Here is a 19,910-nt window from a genome sequence, read left to right on the forward strand (position 1 = left end):
TGAGTTAAAATTTAAAAGTTAATGTCAGCCCAAATCTGTTAAAGAAGTGAGATCGGATTCAAGATCAACTTCCTGTTCTAGTTGATCAAAAAGAGAAGACTTTCTTTCGAGACAGGAGCATAAATCCAATTAACCAGCAAATAGAGACACTTAAGATGTAAGGTTATCCGAAAGATCATTAATGTAGATAAGAAACGAAACATGATCAAGGGGAGAACCTTGAAGTATTTCAGAGGTTACTAGAAATAAAGAAAACTTGGCCTTTGAGAATACCTTTAGTAAAGAAAGAAATAATTTGATATGACTAGCATGCCAAACTTTGTCATAAGTTTTAGATATGTCAAGAGCAATAGCCCTAGTCTCGTTGCCTCCATCTAATGTGCAATAAAATCTTTCAGTCACAACAGTTGCCAAGTCAGCTGTAGAGGCTTATATATCAGCAGAGTGAGAAAAGACATCAGCAAAAGGCTCGTCACTAAGAAAATCACGAAAAGAACCCCAGTCAGCTTTAGGGTAGTAGTAAGTAGTACAATGATAAAGTGAGTCCGAGAAAGAACTGCAAGTTGAAAGATTTATACAGATTATAGCATGGTCAGAACCACCTAAAGGAGAAAAAGGAGAAACTAAACACAAGCTAGGATTAAGACATAAATCAAGGAGTAAAGATTTACACGAATATTTGTAAAAGATATAATAAAATATTTATGTGGCGGGGATGGTTCTTTATTGTAATATTTTGGGTTAATTTTGGCATGATTTAAATTTAAAGAGAACTTGACTCATTCATAAACAAAGCACATCCACCTAAGCAACGAGCTATTTGTTGCCTTAGTTCTGTTAACTAACCCTAAGTTGTAAAATAGGGCTCCTTATGTGACCTCGGCAATGCAAAAAGATTAATAAGGACCCCATCTATGAGCAACATGGCACTTATAATACTCTAATATTTTGCAGCTGTTGATGGAATCAGCCTCTCTAAGAGCTATTACAGTGTTCTAGAAACTTTACTGCCAGCCGGTCTTAGAACCATTAAACTGAGTTTAGAGCTGTACCCTCATTAGGAGATAACATAGATGAGAAGGGGATCGAGGCTGGTTAGCATAACTATTTTGCTTACTCCTAAAGTCTTTGCCTAATAGGCCTTTTGCAAGATAGTAGCTGGATGCAATTAACATCTGCCCAAGATGAGCACTTTTATCAAGACACCATCTCTAGCCGTTACTCAAGGGATTTTTAAGTTGGAGTTTGTTTCTTTCAGCCATTGCATAAAAAAGCACACCCTACAAGGCAGCAGGGCATGAGGCAGGTAATACTAGGTTATATGATACCAGTAGCAGGGTGATTGTGATGATTGTGAAACTGACCTAGAGTAATTAAATGGAGTTACTTCCAGCAAACAGTACTTTAAAAGATTAGACTTGATATCCTGGAAATGCATTAGGAAAAACATTACAAAAATATTACCAAAGTACTAGAGATTCAGGTGAGCGTATATTTTATAGTTAAAGTAACTAGTTAGTTGCTAAGCTCACATTGCATCAAAGATTTAAACAGAACACAAACGTACATAAGATAACTTACGGGTGAGTAAACACCGCGCCAGAGGTTCAGACAGAACACAAACATACAATCATTAACTAACGGGTGAGTCAACACCGGGCCAGAAGTTTTGACAGAAAACAAACATAAATATAATGTAAATTACAGTTGAGCTAACACAGTATCTTAGGCACCTTCAACTATATAAATGCTACGCACAAAAAATAAATAAATAAACAAATAATTTTAAAAATGTATATATATTACTATAGGCATGACCACTACTAAATAATACTGATGACAGGAAACGCAATCTTTCCAGCCTTTTTCTTTTAACGCGAATTCCACAATGCAGCAGTAAATGGAACAGGGTGCACTTGGTTACATGTTAACAGTAAATGGATGATCATGAAGACCATACACCTGACCTGACAATAAGAGAACAGATTATAATGCTGCAATAGAACGAAGCCGTAGACAGCTTTTTTAGATTTTTGAGCTAAGCAACTTTGAAACTTTAAAAAAACTCCATATTTAGGTATCTTCATATATATGAGAAATGAGGAATTTGTGTGAAAAATTGCGGTGATTAGAGACTCGAAATAACAAAAACACTAAAACGTTAGCACTCCCTAGCCCCAAATATAAGAGCAATAAGTTAAAATTGTTTTTTTTTTTTTTTGCAATCATAAACCAAATTCGTATTATTCTCTTAGTGTTCTGAAATTATGACCATGCAAAATTTACACGCCCTCAATTTGAGGGGGTTTTATACTTTATAAGGTCATAAAAGCGGAACAACAAGAGATTATTGAATCGAATTTTAAATTCATCGATGAATATAAATAAATTTTAATAATGAAATAAAATAAAAACTTTACTCATTGCCCTCATATTTAGGGTTGGGGGGGGGGGCTAACTTTTTAGGGTATTTGTTGTTTCAAGTCACCAATCACCGCAATTTTTTACATTGCATCCTCTTTCCTCATATATATGAACGTACTCAAAAATGAAGTTTTCTTCATGTTTCAAAGTTGCTTAGCTCAAGCATCTAAAAAAAGTTGTCTACGACCTTGTAGAATGTCTGTTATCAGGAAGTTTTCTTGAAGTAGAATGCCCCCTTAGGCTCGGAAATTATATACTGATTTGCTCCAAACAATAATATCATTTAAAAAAATAACAATAAATAACCTTTTTAACTAACGTAATATAAACCAGTGTTTGTAATATAGTACTGATATATTTAAAAATAGTATTAAAGTACATAAAAGTAATTGTAGTTGTACTATATAAAAGCAAATATTTACATGACTGTTGCTAGAAGATGACAAATTTAGTCTTATCATCAAGTCACAAAGTAACAAACCTGCTCAGGTAAAAAGCCTGCTTAAGTAACAAGCCTGCTCAAGTTTGATTTTTAAAATTTTGATTGTGATGAATTTGGATAAATTTCAGTAATTAATTTTATTATCAGCACTAGGGAAATATTTGCAAAAAAGGTTTTTTCTCATCTTTTTTTTTTAAATATCTTGATAAAAGTTCCACCCTACATCCAGTCATAACTACCTTGCTAATTCATATTATAATTGCCTGAATTTCACTATCTATAACTATATATGAATAAATTAGGTGGGACAGTAGCACTTTCATTTGCCTTGCTCACTGTTGTCTCAATATTCTTAAGTAATTAGATTTTGTGCAGGAGCCTAAACTTTTGTTGCTGAAGAGTGTGAGTGAATAAATTGATAATACATGTCAAAAAAAACTCTTTCAAATTTCCTCTTTTAAATTTTAGAACAAAAACTGTTTCAAATGAATCACCACAAGTGCATCCTAGACCTTCATGCTTCAAATCACCACAGCTTCAAATAAATCACCACAAGTGCATCTTTCACCTTCATGCTTCAAATGACCACAGTTTCAAATAAATCATCACAAGTGCACCTTTCACCTTCGTGCTTCAAATCACCACAGATTCAGTTTAATCTTCATGCTTTATTAAATAAATCACCACAAGTACAGCATTTTAAAAATGCTGCAAGCGTAATTTATTTGCAATCTACTTTATTTTTGTGACTTGATCAAATAGCTGAAAGTTGTTAAGCGTGATTGCAGTTCCTTACTTAGATATAAAATTATGTTTAAAATTACAATATAAAATAATTTTATTAACTGCATAGAACTATGTTTGCCCCCTCTGTCTGCAACTTTAATTTCAGCTCAAAAAGAGAATTAATAGCTGCACTAGACAATTTTAACTAGTGTCACGTGTTTAAAGTGCCATTAGTTCATTACTTAATTTCTCAGTACGTAACAGTTACTGGCAAAAATATAAAACAAATCTTTCTACACGATGGCAAAATTGACCTTGGGAGGCTATGCCTTTTTTGTAACAAGGACGCATTTTGTTGTCAAAATCTTTTTTTTTAATCTGGTTATTTTGGAGCACTAATTAGTGGCCTTGTCTTGTCAGAGCGTTTATCCCTCCTTCGATAAATGTTTGTTCATGCCTCATTCCTTACCGAGGTCGCAAATATTGTTATAAGTTGACATTGAATCACGTTTTTTTTTCGTTGTGAAGCAAGTGTTGTAATCGCTGCACCACGGTTATTTTATTTCATTTTTTATTTTGTTTTAATTTTACTTTACTTCAAAACTCTAAAAAAAACGCGGTAAACGTCCAGAAAACCAAATGGTATCATCATCAAGAACCGCTTTAAATTGTCATAAATATAAAAACATATATTAATAATTGAAAAACATATAAAAACATATATACAAACATTTTATGTGGGGGTATTAAGTTGCTCCCTAATGTCCTTACGGTCTTATCACAAAGCACCGCGGAAAAGCATTTAACTAGGAAGTTCACGCCTCCTTCTATACTAATGTCACTAATTGGGCTAAAGCAGACGTTATTCTGAGCCAGAACTCAAACCACTGCGCGACGGCTGCTTAGACAATCTTTGTTTTTGTGCTACTGTAATTTCCAGTCCTAACCATTACTTACATATCTATTGTCAAAACAATTCTACAGAAAACAAACGTCCATTTACTATTGGTAGAAAACATTGTAAAAAAGTTTTGTATAATGTCAAAGTCCGCTATTCTCAGGTCACAAAACCTTGTATTTCATTTTAAAAATTAGGCTCCAAAGACTTTTGGAGAATTTTTTTGAAAGACTTTAACAGTATCTATAATAAGGGCAAATCTGATATCATCCTACCTGATCTAATTGAAAAACAAGTTGATCCATTGCTTGATATTTGTATCACTCCAGCTTCTGTATCTATAGTGATTTCCTATTTAGACTCTTCTGCAGCTTGAGGTCCGGATAACATACCTGTTGTAGTCTTGCAGACGTGTTCTCCGGAGCTATCGTCTATACTTTCAAAACTATTTAACAAGCTGTTATCCTTATTTTCGAAATTTTGAGCAATCTGAGAAATTTTGAGTTCTTTTAACTATTGTCCCATTAGCCTTCTTCTTATCATAAGGTTTTTGAGTCTTTAATTAACAGTTACTTAATCTCTCATTTTGAATCTCGTTTTGAATCACATTACGAGGGTGTGACAATAGTTGAATGTATTTAGTTGTAGTAGTCTATTAGTAATTAATAGTTGAAAACTGTTAAGTAAAATGTTGTAAAATAAACAATAATAATAAATAATAGTCGAGATAAGTAAGAGTCATTTACTGTTGTTCTACTAAATTGTCGTTAGTGTCAAGCGTAAGTGTGATGTGTAGACAGTATCAGTGATAGAGCAGAATTAATCGTTTTATAAGTAGTTATTATGTGGTCTGTATTATAAGAGTGATACACATACATTATCGATACAAGTGTATCATAAACGTCTCGAGTGCAGTATGGATTCGCACCTTATGGTACAGTATAAACACAAGAAGACCTCCAACTTTCGTCCAAGACTGGTATCCCAAAAGAAGTTCCACTCTGGGTCTGCACCAGGTATCTTGTTAAGGTATCCCATTTTGTTATCACAAAAGGATTATTCTCATAGTATCCTTTCAGGAAGATTGCCATAGACTTCTGAATTGACACTGGGACCAAAGGACACTTAGTGGGGCTCAGTACAACTTGCATACAATTGTAAGTCACTTTTTTGACAAGAGTGTCGATAAGTGCAGTGATTTGTTGCAGTATAACGAAGGTCAGTGAGAGTTGTGAACTGTTTTGAGTCTTATAGATGTGTATGTAATGTAGACAGTCAATGCAGTGTAAGTGTGTGTGTCTACTTTAGTAGCATATCTTGACAGTATGAGTTGTTAGTACAAAATTGGTTGAAAGTCATTAAAACTGGTGTAACGTAAGCTAGACGTGAATACTAGAAGTCCAATAGCATGTATTTTAAAAATAACAAACTATTGCAACTAGATAATATTGGTATAATTCTATTTAATTTTCCAAATTTAAATAGAATTACACCAATATAGTAACAATAACTTGTATATATATTTTACAACTAATAATCTAAGATTATATGGAATTTTGTATTTTGTATAAGTTAAAAGATTAACTGTGAATATGTCATATGAATGTAATGTTACCAGGAGTATCTGAAGTGGAGTAGAATTATTCGTTTTATAAAACAGTTAGCAAGTAGCCTATTGTCAATTAAACAAACTGTATGTATAGCATGGCTTATTTTTTGTTTATTTATATTCATAGTAACATATCCTTTCTCTTTCAGTCAAGGTGCAAAAATGCATTGTACATAGTTGAACCTGCTCTTGTAGCAAACCTTCAACCATTGTCACATACTCGTGATGTTGCTTCACATTTTCTCTTCTATAAATGCTATAAATGGTACAAGGGGCGCTGCTCTAAAGACCTAGCGTCTCTTGTACCATTTACTAAAATTTATTTTGGTGTTACTCGTCATTCAAATAAGTGCATTTAAATAATGAAATCGGAAGAATAGCTCTTTCTAACTTTAAGAGTTGCATGTTAGCAATCAAGCAACTAACAAAATAGTAATTGAAGCTAATCGATTAAAAGATACGGATTTGCTTTTAAGCGCAAGAAAAAAGAAACAAACAAATACTCTTGTGCTCTTAATATGGCTTTAAAATGTCAAAATGTCAGTTTTATTTCATTTTTTTTCAAGACATATTGGCTGGGAAAACTAGGGAATAAGGAAGACACCTTTCAGGTATTATCCCCTTTCAGTTTTTAAGTTAAGTTTACCTTTTTATTGTAAACTTACATAATACTGAAGAAATTATTAATAGATAAATATTAGATAAAATACAGTTTATTTTTTATTTTTTTGTTATTTTTTTTATAATTATAAATTTAGAATACCAAAAAAAAAAAAAAAATTTCATTTTATAAGAACAGAGCCTTTAAAAATTTGTCATATTAAAATTTAATGTGACAAGTTATTAAAGAGGTTAGTTCTTATAAAATAATGTAAATTTTTCGATAAATTTACTTCAGAACTTACCGGAACATTTACAGATAAATTTTAAATTTGTTAAAGTAAGTTTTCCTTTAAAAAGAGTAAATTTTTTTTAAGAATATTTGAAGAAAACATTTAAGGGATTTGCACTGATTGAGTTGTTATAAAGATTTCAACTTAACCAATGAAAATTTCATACATTAAGGACTTGTTTAAATTAACATGGTGGAACCTCGTATTCAATCAACTAGCCATTTGACTTTTACTTCAATACATCCCATCAAAACACGCCTCTCAACATTTCACTAAAAATAAACAAAATGTTTTTTAAATAATGGTATTTTTAGGTATGGATGCAGTGGTGGATCCAGCATTTTTTGATCTTTGAGATAGCTAACTTCCAGACATGGAGCCAACTCCAAACATTTATATGTTAACTAAACATTTATATGTTAACCCCCTCAATTTGAGGGGGTTGTAATTTTTATATAGTCATAATTTTTGAACCCTGAGAGATAATACTATGAAATTTAAAAGTTATCGATGAACATAATTCTAGTTAAGAATAGTACAAAAAATATTTCATCAACTTGTTGCTCTCACGTTTGGGGCAGGTATTGCAAAAATTTTGGGGCTTTTTTGTTCCCAGCCTCTAATCATCGCAACTTTTTGCAAACCCTCATTATTTGATATATGTATAAACATATAAATGTTTGGAGTTAGCTCCAAAAATAGATTAAAAAATGCTGGAGTTAGATTAAAAAATGCTGGATCCGCCTCTGAGATGTCCGAAAAAATTAACTTTCCCTCATTGAAAGGCATAAATAAACGATGTAAAACCCCGACGGAAGATAAGTAAATGATCATATATACTATTGTTTCAGTTGCGAGAGGCTTCCGTGGCGCAATTGGTTAGCGCGTTCGGCTGTTAACCGAAAGGTTGGTGGTTCAAGCCCACCCGGGAGCGTTAGATTTCATTATGTTAAAAAGAGAAATTATATAGACTGGACATTATATACCAAGCAATTAATCTTTTTTCTAGTCAATATTTTAATTCAAAATTATTTTTATTAAGATAAAACTTAAATTTACTAAGTAAAACGGCATTTTATTATATCGATGCCCTTGCGCATTTCCGGACTATTCTGGTAAAATTATAATTTTACCGGGGATAGTCTGGTTTTGCGTAAGGACATCGTATAACAAAATTGTTCGATATAATAATAATTGTTTTTCTTTAAATCATACGATTTAAAGAAAATTTGTACATATATATATATAGATGTATATATGTATAATAATGTAAAAATTATTTATTTGAAAAATTATTATAAATATATACCCCCTCCCGCCGAAATATATATATATATATATATATATATATATATATATATATATATATATATATATATATATATATATATATATATATATATATATATATATATATATATATATATATATATATATATATATATATATATATATATATATGGGCGCCGGCAAAATAATATATAATACATTTTAACACATAACAACGTCACACTAGTCCAAAATGGCTCAAAACTTGAACTTGAGTTTCCGAAGAAACCGTTTGGGGGGATTGAAGTACACATGCTTCCATTTCGAAAAATGCAAAAATTGGAATCAAACTATTTCGTCCGAGAAAGAAAATTGATTTTGAATTTTTAACATTTTATGAAGAAATGCCGGTTGACATATTTATTGAAAAAAATGATTTTGACTCATTCTAAACTGGAAATACCATCCAAATGTTCTATATGTAGCATATTTGTGTGCTGAAACATTCCGTTATTATGTGTATGGGTTTAGCAAATTCCGTTATTATGTGTATGGGTTTAGCAAATTCCGTTATTATGTGTATGGGTTTAGCAAATTCCGTTATTATGTGTACGGGTTTAGCAAATTCCGTTATTTTGTGTACGGGTTTAGCAAATTCCGTTATTATGTGTACGGGTTTAGCAAATTCCGTTATTATGTGTACGGGTTTAGCAAATTCCGTTATTATGTGTATGGGTTTAGCAAAAAAGTTTAAAAAAAACATTAGTATACTAAGTAGTAGTTGTAGGAATTTTGTTTGAATATAAAAATAGCATAAATATTCATAATATTGAGTCTTTTTTATCACAATTAAGTTAAAATGATAAACACTAAACAATTTTAATCCACATTTATTCTTCCAAACAAATAAAAATCACATTGATTATTTCTTTTTACATTCTACAAATGTTTGCTGTTAAATTCGCCCATTGATGTTTCCGAATTCATTCCGTATTTTGGGTGATGAGAGGGCCTATTAAATCTAGTCCAATGAACACTGAAGCTGCGATGAGTAGACTCAGTTGCTTGTTCGCTGTAACGCCCCAAAGACTCTCTTCTCTGAGCAACAAAGCCTTGAATGTGATAAAAAACTGAATGAATCTTTGAAGTGGCACTGACAATTGTAAGTTGAAGATAGAAGCTTTTAAAGCTGTTGATTTTATCAATATAGCTTTCATCCAGTGCATTGCCAAAGCAAGCTGTCACAACAGAATCAAATTCCTTGAATGTGTCAATGATGGGAAATGTTTCAAAAGCGCAATTTTTCTCACCAAGTTATTGCAATACATCAATGTTTTTCAAAAGTTTGTGACACTCATTCCCAGCAAACTAACTCCATGAAAAGGCTGACATTTGATGTGAAGAGCTGATGGCCACTTATCAGCCTTTGACCAGCGGTCCTTCAGTGCTTTGTAGAGGTGAGATTAACAACACCCAGGAGTAGATGAAGTTCCATTGGAGGAATAACGTCTAAGACAAGCATTCCATCTTCCACTGAGATAAGGGGATCATGAATGACATTTTTGAACTGCTTTGCTTTTTTAAGATCCTTGCCAGCATTTTCAAAGGCTTTGAAACACTTCCGTAGTGTTCCAAAAGTGTGAAGATTGCCTTTGAAGGACAGATTCTTGGAGTCTATATCACACCATGTGATTGGTACTAGCATGTGACTGCAATCCACACAGGATGTTAGCTACTTTCATGTCACATGAAGCAAAGTATTTCACATTTTTTGGTGTAATTAGGTTCAGGATTGTTCATAGATTTTCATAGTTTTCTGGAACATCTTCAGCAATGGCTGCAAGAAACTGGCGTTTAACACTACTGTCCTTTCCAAGCTGAGAAGTCAATGACTTTCTTTTAGGCGGACAGAGTGGTTGATATGATAGATCCTCCTTTATTCCAAGGGTGATTTTAAGAAAAACCGCTACCTCCATCCATGCCAAGTTTTACTATATGATCAGTAAAAACTTCTCTTCAAAATTTCATCTCTTAATGCAAAGAGTTCTTTGCAGTGGACCAGTGTTTGATGACTAATTTTATTCTGATCATGATGAACATCAATTGTTGTTTAGGTGAAGTGATAAGAAAGCTGTTTACCAAGTTGAGAGAATTTCTCACGAATGTTGGTCTCAACTATTTTAGATTTTGACACTTGATTGAGAGTTGTCGCAAGTTTTTTAATTCCTGTATTTGACAATCCTGTGTCAGATTGCACATGTACTAAATCTTGGGCAGTCAACTCAGATTCTTTTTTGAAAAGTTCCTTTTGACATGCTTCGACTAAAAACATAGTAGAAGTGAAAAAAATGTAATAGTCCATTCTATGTAGAATTTTCTTTTACTTTTCATTAACTTGGTACAAAGGTAAGTATTATTGTATTCCTTTAAACTAAGGCTTGTCCATGGGAAGTTGATAAAAAATCATAACATTAGTTTTTTGTTTAAATTCATAGGTGAAATTACAAATATATCTGTATCATAAAAAGTAAAATAAATCTTCCAAATCAATACCTTGCGTTATATGCGATGGTCTTCCACCCTCAGATCTTCTTATTTTGATGATTCCATGGGAAGATGCATCTTTTGAAAGAATTACAGATGATGATCATGATAATGGAATGCTTGATGTTTCTAAGGGGTGTCTCTCATTAAGCTTGAGGTGGCCAATTTTGCAAATAAGACAATCACAGTCCTGGCCTCTTGTTGAGGGACGGGTTTTAATTTGGTCAAAATTAAAAAGACTTGAAAGTGTCACTTTTTCGCCATTGTGCCTTTTTTGAAGGTTAATTCTGCAGCGGTTACAAACTCCCAAGAAAACTCTTTGATCGGCAAAATCAATTTCATCAGAAAATATTTATTTGACTCGCTCAATCAAGAAGGAGGTTAAAACTCTTTCATACTTTCTCATACAAAGAAAACAAACAGTTTTTCTGCAATCATCATGGGATTTAGCTGAGTTAGGCATTTTTAATGAAATAACTTGATCTGACACAATTCATATGCCAAAGCAACTAAGGGTCAATGCCTTTTCCCAAAAAAAGAGAAAGAAACATTTTGCCATATTGCCACTCTTATTATGACATTGTGCAAACTACAAATTTAGCATTTTTAGCTTGATTCAAAAAGCATTATTTCTGTCCTGTTATAATTATTTATACTTTGAACTTACAAATGAGGTGTTTAAAAATATTACTTTGAAAATTTAAGATCTTTGAATATTAATATTCTTATACTAGATTTTTTAGGAATGAGTAAAAATCTTAATGAAAAGAAAGATTTTTATAAACTTTTAAAAACAATAACATAAAAGTTTATTTCCAAACACTCAAATATGCTACATATAAAAACATTTGGATGGTTTTTCCAGTTTAGAATGAGTCAAAATCATTTTTTTCAATAGTTATGTGAGCCGGCATTTCTTCATAAAATGTTAAAAATTCAAAATCAATTTTCTTTCTCGGACAAAATAGTTTGATTTCAATCAAACTAATGCACTTGGACCATATAAAGTCAAAGACCAAAAAGTGTACTGCACAAGATTTTTACAGCCATAACAGTCCGTTAACAGGCTGTAACTACTCCGTTAAAGGAGTGTACACTAGGGATATGACAATTTTGCAACCCTATATCCCCATACTAAATTTAGTGGAGATTTTGTGCAAAAATCAGAGAAATAACAAGCATTTTTACTATATGTCAAAAAAGTTCACCCCCCAATTAAAAAATATTTGTAAATTTTTTTAAAAAAATGTAGTTTTGCAACACATCTTCCACTACTTTATAGAAACCAATAAACATGTATAATTAAAATTTGTCTACTGTGTATTTGACAATAAGTATTTAATATTTAGTTTTTCTATGCTATGGCATAATGGCATTAAGTCTTACATCACTTTCACAGCACGTTCTGCACATATATTTGAACGTTGTGTTGGTATTGGTGTTGGCTCAGTGGACCAAAACCTTTTCAATGATTTCAATGCTTTAGGATGCTCATTGCATGCTTCTAATAGATTAACAAAGTCTGCAGGATTGAAGTAGTGACCCCCAAACCATATATCACCCCATGAACCACAGATGAAGTCACATGCTGCTTGAGCTGATTCTGATTCTTGGTATTCTGGTACTAAAATGTAAGCAAGTAGAATAAAAATGGCTCTCGAATTCCACCTTGCATTGCTTATAGCAGGAAGTGATTTGAAATTAACTTTTGGAAAGTTACCTGTGCTTTTAAACTTTCTATAACATGCTATTAAGTGATTCAGGAAATCCATGTCATCTCTCCAGCGAGTTCGCTTCACTTTTGTCAAAGGATTTCCAATATTACTAACTAATAGCTTCAAGTTCTCGTAATCTTGCTCTAACCTTGTCACAAAAGGGTAATGGAGATATGGTGACATTGTCGATCCTTCAAAAAGATCATTCATGACATGTTTCAAAAGAGTATCTAGAATATGGTGTTGGCATCCAATAAAAACAGGCTTTTCTAGTCCAATGGTTTTAAAATGTTTCTGTAACCGTGTAACTACACCATTTCTTAATCCTGTATTTGTAGATGTTGTGTCAGATACAATCATTTTTATGGCTGGCCACAGCTCATACTCATCTAGCACATGCTTTATCCCATTATATATTGTTTCACTTTTTCCATTCATCATTTCCAGAACAGCAAGCCTAACCTCTCTATTTTCATTTTTCAAAACAACTACTTGATGTTCCATTTTCTTTATTTGTTTTCCATCAAAGTGCAAAGACCACTTTTCATTTTTTAGGTTTTCCATATAATTTGCTTTCAACTTTTCTCCTTCTTTCATAACACCTTTGTAGATACCACTTTGCGTTGGAGTATGAATAGAAATACCACTTTCTGAAAGAGTTTTACAGACTTTATGTGCTTTTTTGGTACTAATCTTAGCAGAAATCACTAAATTTACTGCTGAATTTGTTTATTGTTTTTTAGATGATGATGAAGAACTTTCAGCTTCAATACCACTGCTGGAACACTGCTCTTCACTTTCTGAAGGTTCTCCTTCACTAGCTGATTCAACAAAATCTTGTCCTTGACTGATGGACATTTGTTTCTTTATCAACACTAATTTTCTTGGATGAATACCTTCAGCATCTTTAATTGTGGTACAATATCCAGCTCTTCCATTTGTTGACTTTTGAAGACAATAAAATTCTTTATCTTCCTGACACAACCATTCACCTTTCTCATCGGTTATGTCAAACAATCGTGTAAAATTTTGAGTTCCGGGTTTTCGACTATCTTTGTCAAGTTTTTTCAATACATTTTCTATTTTTCTTTCTGCTGCCGATTTCCCTTGTTGAATAGGAATATTTAGCTTTCTCCATAGCAATTTAGTTTCTTCAGCCACAATTGCAATTCTCTCCTTACTACTTTTCACATTTGATGACAAACTTTTAAATCGATCAATGATACGCTGTTCTGTTGGCATCTTATTCATTTCACTAATACTTTTAACAACAGTAGTACATTTTCTGGAAGTTTTAGCTTTTTCAAACCTTACTAAATTTGATTCCCAAACTTTCTTATTCTTGTTTGAAGCAACTCTATTTTTGGACATAATGTTCAAAACACAAGATAACAGTTTGACAAAGATAAAGAAGACAATTCCGGTTATATACAAAAAACCAATTATAAAATGCTGAAGCACTTCCGCGCGGTCCAACAGGGTTCAAATCGAAAATTGTAGTTATTAAAAGTTTCAGTTATCTCGTAAAGAAATCTGTAGAATTTATGATGTTTGTGATCACAGTCGTATATTGAGTAAGATTGGGTTCTCTACTATATTTCTAATTTATAACTCACTAAAAAGATAGGAAAAATTATTTTCAGCTTGAGGGGTGATCTTTTTTGACAAATTACATAAAAAAAATATATTTTATGTTTATAAATATAATTTCTCCACTCATGGTTACATGGGGAATAAAAAATTCTTAAATTTTTTTTTTAGTCATACCCCTAGTGTACACATCAATTAAGTAAGATTTAGGCGTAGTTGATTTTACAATCAACATGTAGATACTGAGGGTTTTGGTTTGGTCCAATTGAGTCTTCTCTAGATTTAAAACTAAAAAAAAAAAAATGTTCCGTCATAAAATCGAGACCCTCCCCCCTCCCTCTCGCAACAAATCGTCACAAAATCGCCTACAAATCCCCCTTCCCCTGAAGGGTGACGTAATTTGTGGACGACCTCTTTTGTAATTTTTAATTTTATTTTACAAAATTTAAAATCTGTCAATAAATTTTAGATAGCAAAGTTGAAAATTCAACTACATCAGTGCCCTCACGTTTGGGCTAGCGTTATAGGGCTTTTTTGAAAAATTTTGTAGAATCGCCTCTGTATATATATTTATATATATACAGAGGCGATGTAATTATTTTTATTTAATCTCGATTTGACGAGATTAAATAAAAATAATTACATGATTTTTACTAGTAAAAATTGGTATATCCATTAAACTAAGGATATATCCATTTGACAAAGGAGCAGGTTTTGCTTTATTAAACGAAAATGAAGTAAAAGATAAACTAGAAGAACAAATAAAAAAATAGTAAAGTTATTGAATACGACCCAACACCCACATTCACCACTAAATTTCAAAAACTGTTATGTAGATTAAGAAAACAGGGTAAGTTAGACAATGCCACTTACTTTAAAATGTATCCATCAGATTGCGTTCCACCTAGAATCTATGGAATGGTTAAAGCTCACAAACCAGAAAAAAACTACCCAATGCGCCCTGTTGTTTCCACTATTAACACACCACCTTATGGAACATCAGAGTATCTGGTTAAAATCATTAAACCAACATTAAATAAAAATACAACTCGACTAATTAATTCAAGTAGTTTTGTCAACGATGCTAAAGAATGGAATATAGACCCTAATGAAATTCAATACCGGTTATTATTAGCATATTGAACGGTGATTTAGAGGATTTAAAAACTAGGACTAAATTAACTCTTTTAGATATACACCATTTAATTGAACTTTCACTAAGCAAGTGTTACTTTTTATATGAAGATAAAATCCGAGTTTTACCTAGTTCAGGTCCAATTGGTTTATCGTTGATGGTAGTCATGGCTGAAGCATTTTAACAAAATATAGAAAAAAAGCCCTTAATATAGCCTTTGTTAATTTAATCCAACCAATAACTTACAAAAGATATGTAGACGATACCCATGCTCGGTTCGATTCGAAAGAAAAACAAGAACTGTTCCTAAAAACTTTAAATGAACAAAACCCCTCCATAAAATATACTGTTGAACTTGAAAACGGAAAAAAACAACTTAACTTTTTAGATATATCTATTACAAATACAATGAACGGATTTTATGAATTTCAAATACACCGTAAGGATGCGATAACCAATGTTCAAATAAAACCAAACTCTAACATCAATCCAAGCATAATTACTGGCGTCTTCAAAGGGTTTCTTTGTAGAGGAAAACAAATCTGCTCCCAAAAACACCTCTTACAAGAAATTGATTTCCTTCAAGTTTCACATAAAATATATTCTGTATTTGAAAATAAGCAGACATTTAAACCAAAGTTCTTTGTCTTTTTCAAGTTTTAATCTAAAGATGCTTGCTGATGTAGTCAAGCACGCAGTCAAACACCTGCTTTCCATAGTTGAGGTTGTCCAAACCTCTTTTGTATCTTGCCCAGAAGGAGCTGAAGACTGAATGAAGTGCCTCAGATAATTGCTCACTAAAACGACCGAGCCCAGTGTTGTAAATTTTGATGAACTCTTTGATGCGGTTGGAAAACAGCGTGAACTTTTGGCATCACTGTGACCAGCAGAGTCATGTTGCATTCTTGAAATGCATTGATGTGAATCTCAAAATCTAGGGACAGATTATTTTCGAAATAAGAATGAAAAACGTTTTGAAATTGTTTGAAAGTCTTGACAAAATTCATGGCAGGAGCAACTTGATGCTTGGTCACAAGATCAAAAGATTAGTATTGTTGAGAAGCTTTATGTAGTTGTTTCCACTAAATTCTCCACCACGGTAGGGTTTAATGTTCAAATGCAACTTTGAAGGCAATTATTCCTTCCCAAATTTTCTGAAGACATTTATATGATGATTCACCACCCAAAAGATGGAATTCCATTCGAGGAATAAGTTCCAATACAGCTTTGGAAGCATCCTCTGCTCGGATAAAAGGCTCATGAATCACATTCAAGTACTTCTTTGCTTGAAATTTACTTCCTCTTGGATGTGATATGTAGAGTTGGAATTGAGTTCTCATTGATTTGATTGGGGTGTGAACTTGAGTGAGACTGGATTCAAAATAGAATGTTAGCAACTTTGCTATACGAAAGTAAAAATGGTTTGCTGACAATCCCCAAAAGAGCAAAGATTGATTTAAGGTTCTCATAGCTTCCAGGAAGGTTTTCGACTATGGCCACAATTACTTGCTGCTTGACTCCAGAATCCAGAGATGTGGAACCAGTGAAGTTTGTTTTCTTTTGATATGCAGTATGTGTGTGTGCTCTCCAGGTGTCAATAATGCTCAAGCTAAACTTCAAGAAGCTTCCACCACCATCAATCCCAGTTTTGATGATACTGCTTGATTTGGAAATTCCTCTTTCTTCAGACACCAAGGCAATAAATTCAGACTGATTTATGCAATGCACGACCTTGGTTGTGGATATGTCTTTTTTTAAAGCACCATAAATAGTTGGTGTGGTGAAGAAATACTCCAATTTCTTTCCGACACTGACAAACTCATATATGTATGTTAAATAAATACGTATCTGTATGTGTGTGTATATATATATATATATATATATATATATATATATATATATATATATATATATATATATATATATATATATATATATATATATATATATATATATATACATATATATTATCTTAACTGTTACCAATTAAGAAACTGTTGGATAATAATGACTAAAAAAATGAAATCTTTCTTTTAAAACAGTTTTTGGCTTTATAAGTTTCCATTTAGTTTTACAATAAATAATATAAGCCGAACATAAATAACTTTTTTTAGCTTGTATGTGAATTTTATAAAACATTTAACAATATTACCTTTATAACAGGCACTCGCTAAAGGGTACTTTATAACAAGCACATGGTAAAATCTCTATGTTGCGGCTAAAGTAGCAGCATGGATTTTTGCCTACCCCTCTCTAATAATCATTTTATAAAAAGATGTTCTTAAAAGATAAAGTTAAATATATCAAGTGGTACTTAAAAGAAACAACTTTGATACTTCGAGTTTTTTTTGCCTTTCCAATCCATATTTTTGAATTACATAATCATACACTGTATGATTGTATCATACCACTGTATGATATGTACACAGTCCTGTATCACAGGACTGTAGCAACAAAACATGGATTGGGCGGGCAATAAAGCTTTTTATATGCTCTAAAAAAAAGCCCTTTAGAGGTTACGTGAAACTTTTTTTGGTGGAAACTATACCAAGCATAATTTATGAATTTAGACCCAATTAATTACAAAAACATCCATGATTTTTGTGTGAAGCACTTTATACTAAATATCATTTAAGAGTTATTTTTAGATGTTTTTAAAATATTAGTATTATTATTTTTTTTAGATTTTAGAGAATATTAAAATATTATAATTAAAAAGTTGAATAACATTTTATGTATGCTTAAAGACTAAGAAAAGTTCATTTTAGAAGTAAAATAATTATTGAATAGGGTATGGTGGGGTAATGTGGGTCGGCGGGGTAATCTGGGTCTAATTCATATTTATCTGTTATAATGATAATGGCTTTAGGTATAAAGTTGAAATTTTTACCACGTTGTTATAACATATTAGGTTAATTAATTTTAAAATATAACCTTGCTATGCTGTTAGAAACGGCACTTTTTTAGCAAAAATGCTAGATACATAAACAAAGTCATTTTTTTCTCTGTTTTTAAACTTCAGAGAAATTATATTCAAATAAGGCATAAACGCATGAAAAATGGTTATTTTGAACGTTAAATTACTATATTTTAAGAATAGTATACCTGTAAGACACTAACGCACATGGTTTGTTTAAAATTTGAAATATAATCAGGTGGGGTAAAGTGGGTCTATGTATGTAAAATATTATGATAAGTAATTATGTTATTGAATTTGTTGTTAGTAACATTATAAACCTATTAGTTTCATCAGACCATACTATTTTTGTGTTAATAATTATTTAGAACTATTAAACACTTATGTTTGAAGTTTATATCTTTGAAGTTTAGATTAAGAAACATGTGTATTTATTTGTGTGAAAGAATATGTTTACCTAGGACTTAGGCTAGGCTAATAAAATCTTATATAAGACCTATTTGGTGTTAAAAATTTTTTTTTGGTGATATGTTATGATTTATGCTAATTTATTTCACTAAAAGATTAACATATTTTTTATATATTACTTTAGAAAGTATTTAAAAAATTCCAAGATGATATAATAAAAAAATAAAACCCAAGTACAATGCTGATAGTTTGGAAAGAGCAATTATGTTAGTATGTGAGGAAAAAAAGACTATTTATCATGCTGCAAAAAATTGTTCTGTTCCTAAAGAAACATTGAGAAGAAGAATAAAACAATAAGAATTTAATGGAAACAAACGCGAAGGTCGAAAAAGTGTGCTGAGTGATAATGATGAAGCTATGATTGTAGCTGCAGCGCAGTATTATCAAAGATATGGTCTTCCATTAGATTCTCTTGACATTTGTAATTTAGTAGCTTTCTTTTAAGAAGCGTCATGTTGATAAACTTTGATTATGTACGCCTGAAATACTTACATTTTCAAGAGCTAAAAGTTTAACACGTGAAGTTGTAGATAATTTTTTACAATTTTATCTGATGTAATTCATAATAATAACATTGTACTGAATAGTACATACAACCTTGACAAGATTTGGCTCTCCACAAATCACTTAACAAAGAGAGTATTTGTAAATCCAAAAAAGCCATGTACTGTAAAAGCCATGTACCAAAAAATCTTTGTACCATAAAAGCGAACACGGACAACCATATCCAAATTGTTTGTCTTCCGCTAAGTTGCTCACACGCATTACAACGTTAGATGTGGCTGTCTTCAGACCATTAAAGAATGAGTGGAGAAAAATTTTAAATCGGTTTGCAAGAGAAACAGCACAAAAATATTGATAAGACAGCTTTAACAGGGTTATTGAAACAATTGTGTCAGAAACTCTCTCCAGCAAATGCTATAGCAGGATTTTGTGGTACAGGTATCTCACCATTAAATAAAGAAAAGATAGAAAGAAGAATAACAGGTATTGACTTTCTCAATCAATCACCTGAACGTTATAGGCCTAAATCTCTAAGATTACAAACACCAAGATGAGCTATGCGAGAAGCTTTAAGGTCATTCATATGTCCTAATGTATCTGCTGAAACAGCAGCAATAATAGAACAACAAAAACAAAAAAGGAAGAGAGTATAAGCAAAATCTGAAGAACTCCTTACAAAAGAGAAAGTCAAACGGCAGTTACTCGAGGAACGAAAAGATAGAGAGGAAAAAAACTAAGTTAAAAAAAAATATACAAAAAAAACTAATACCTCTATT

At 31.8% G+C, this 19,910-nt stretch overlaps 1 non-coding gene across 1 annotated transcript; it reads left to right on the plus strand.

Annotated features, from left to right (window-relative positions):
- Positions 1 to 7,852: 7,852 nt before the first annotated feature.
- trnan-guu (transfer RNA asparagine (anticodon GUU)) lies at positions 7,853 to 7,926 on the plus strand. Its single transcript has one exon. It is a non-coding gene; the product is annotated as a tRNA-Asn (tRNA).
- The last annotated feature ends 11,984 nt before the right edge of the window (positions 7,927 to 19,910 follow it).

Source organism: Hydra vulgaris, chromosome 02 (genome assembly GCF_038396675.1).
Source record: "Hydra vulgaris chromosome 02, alternate assembly HydraT2T_AEP".
NCBI classification, from domain to species: domain Eukaryota; kingdom Metazoa; phylum Cnidaria; class Hydrozoa; order Anthoathecata; family Hydridae; genus Hydra; species Hydra vulgaris.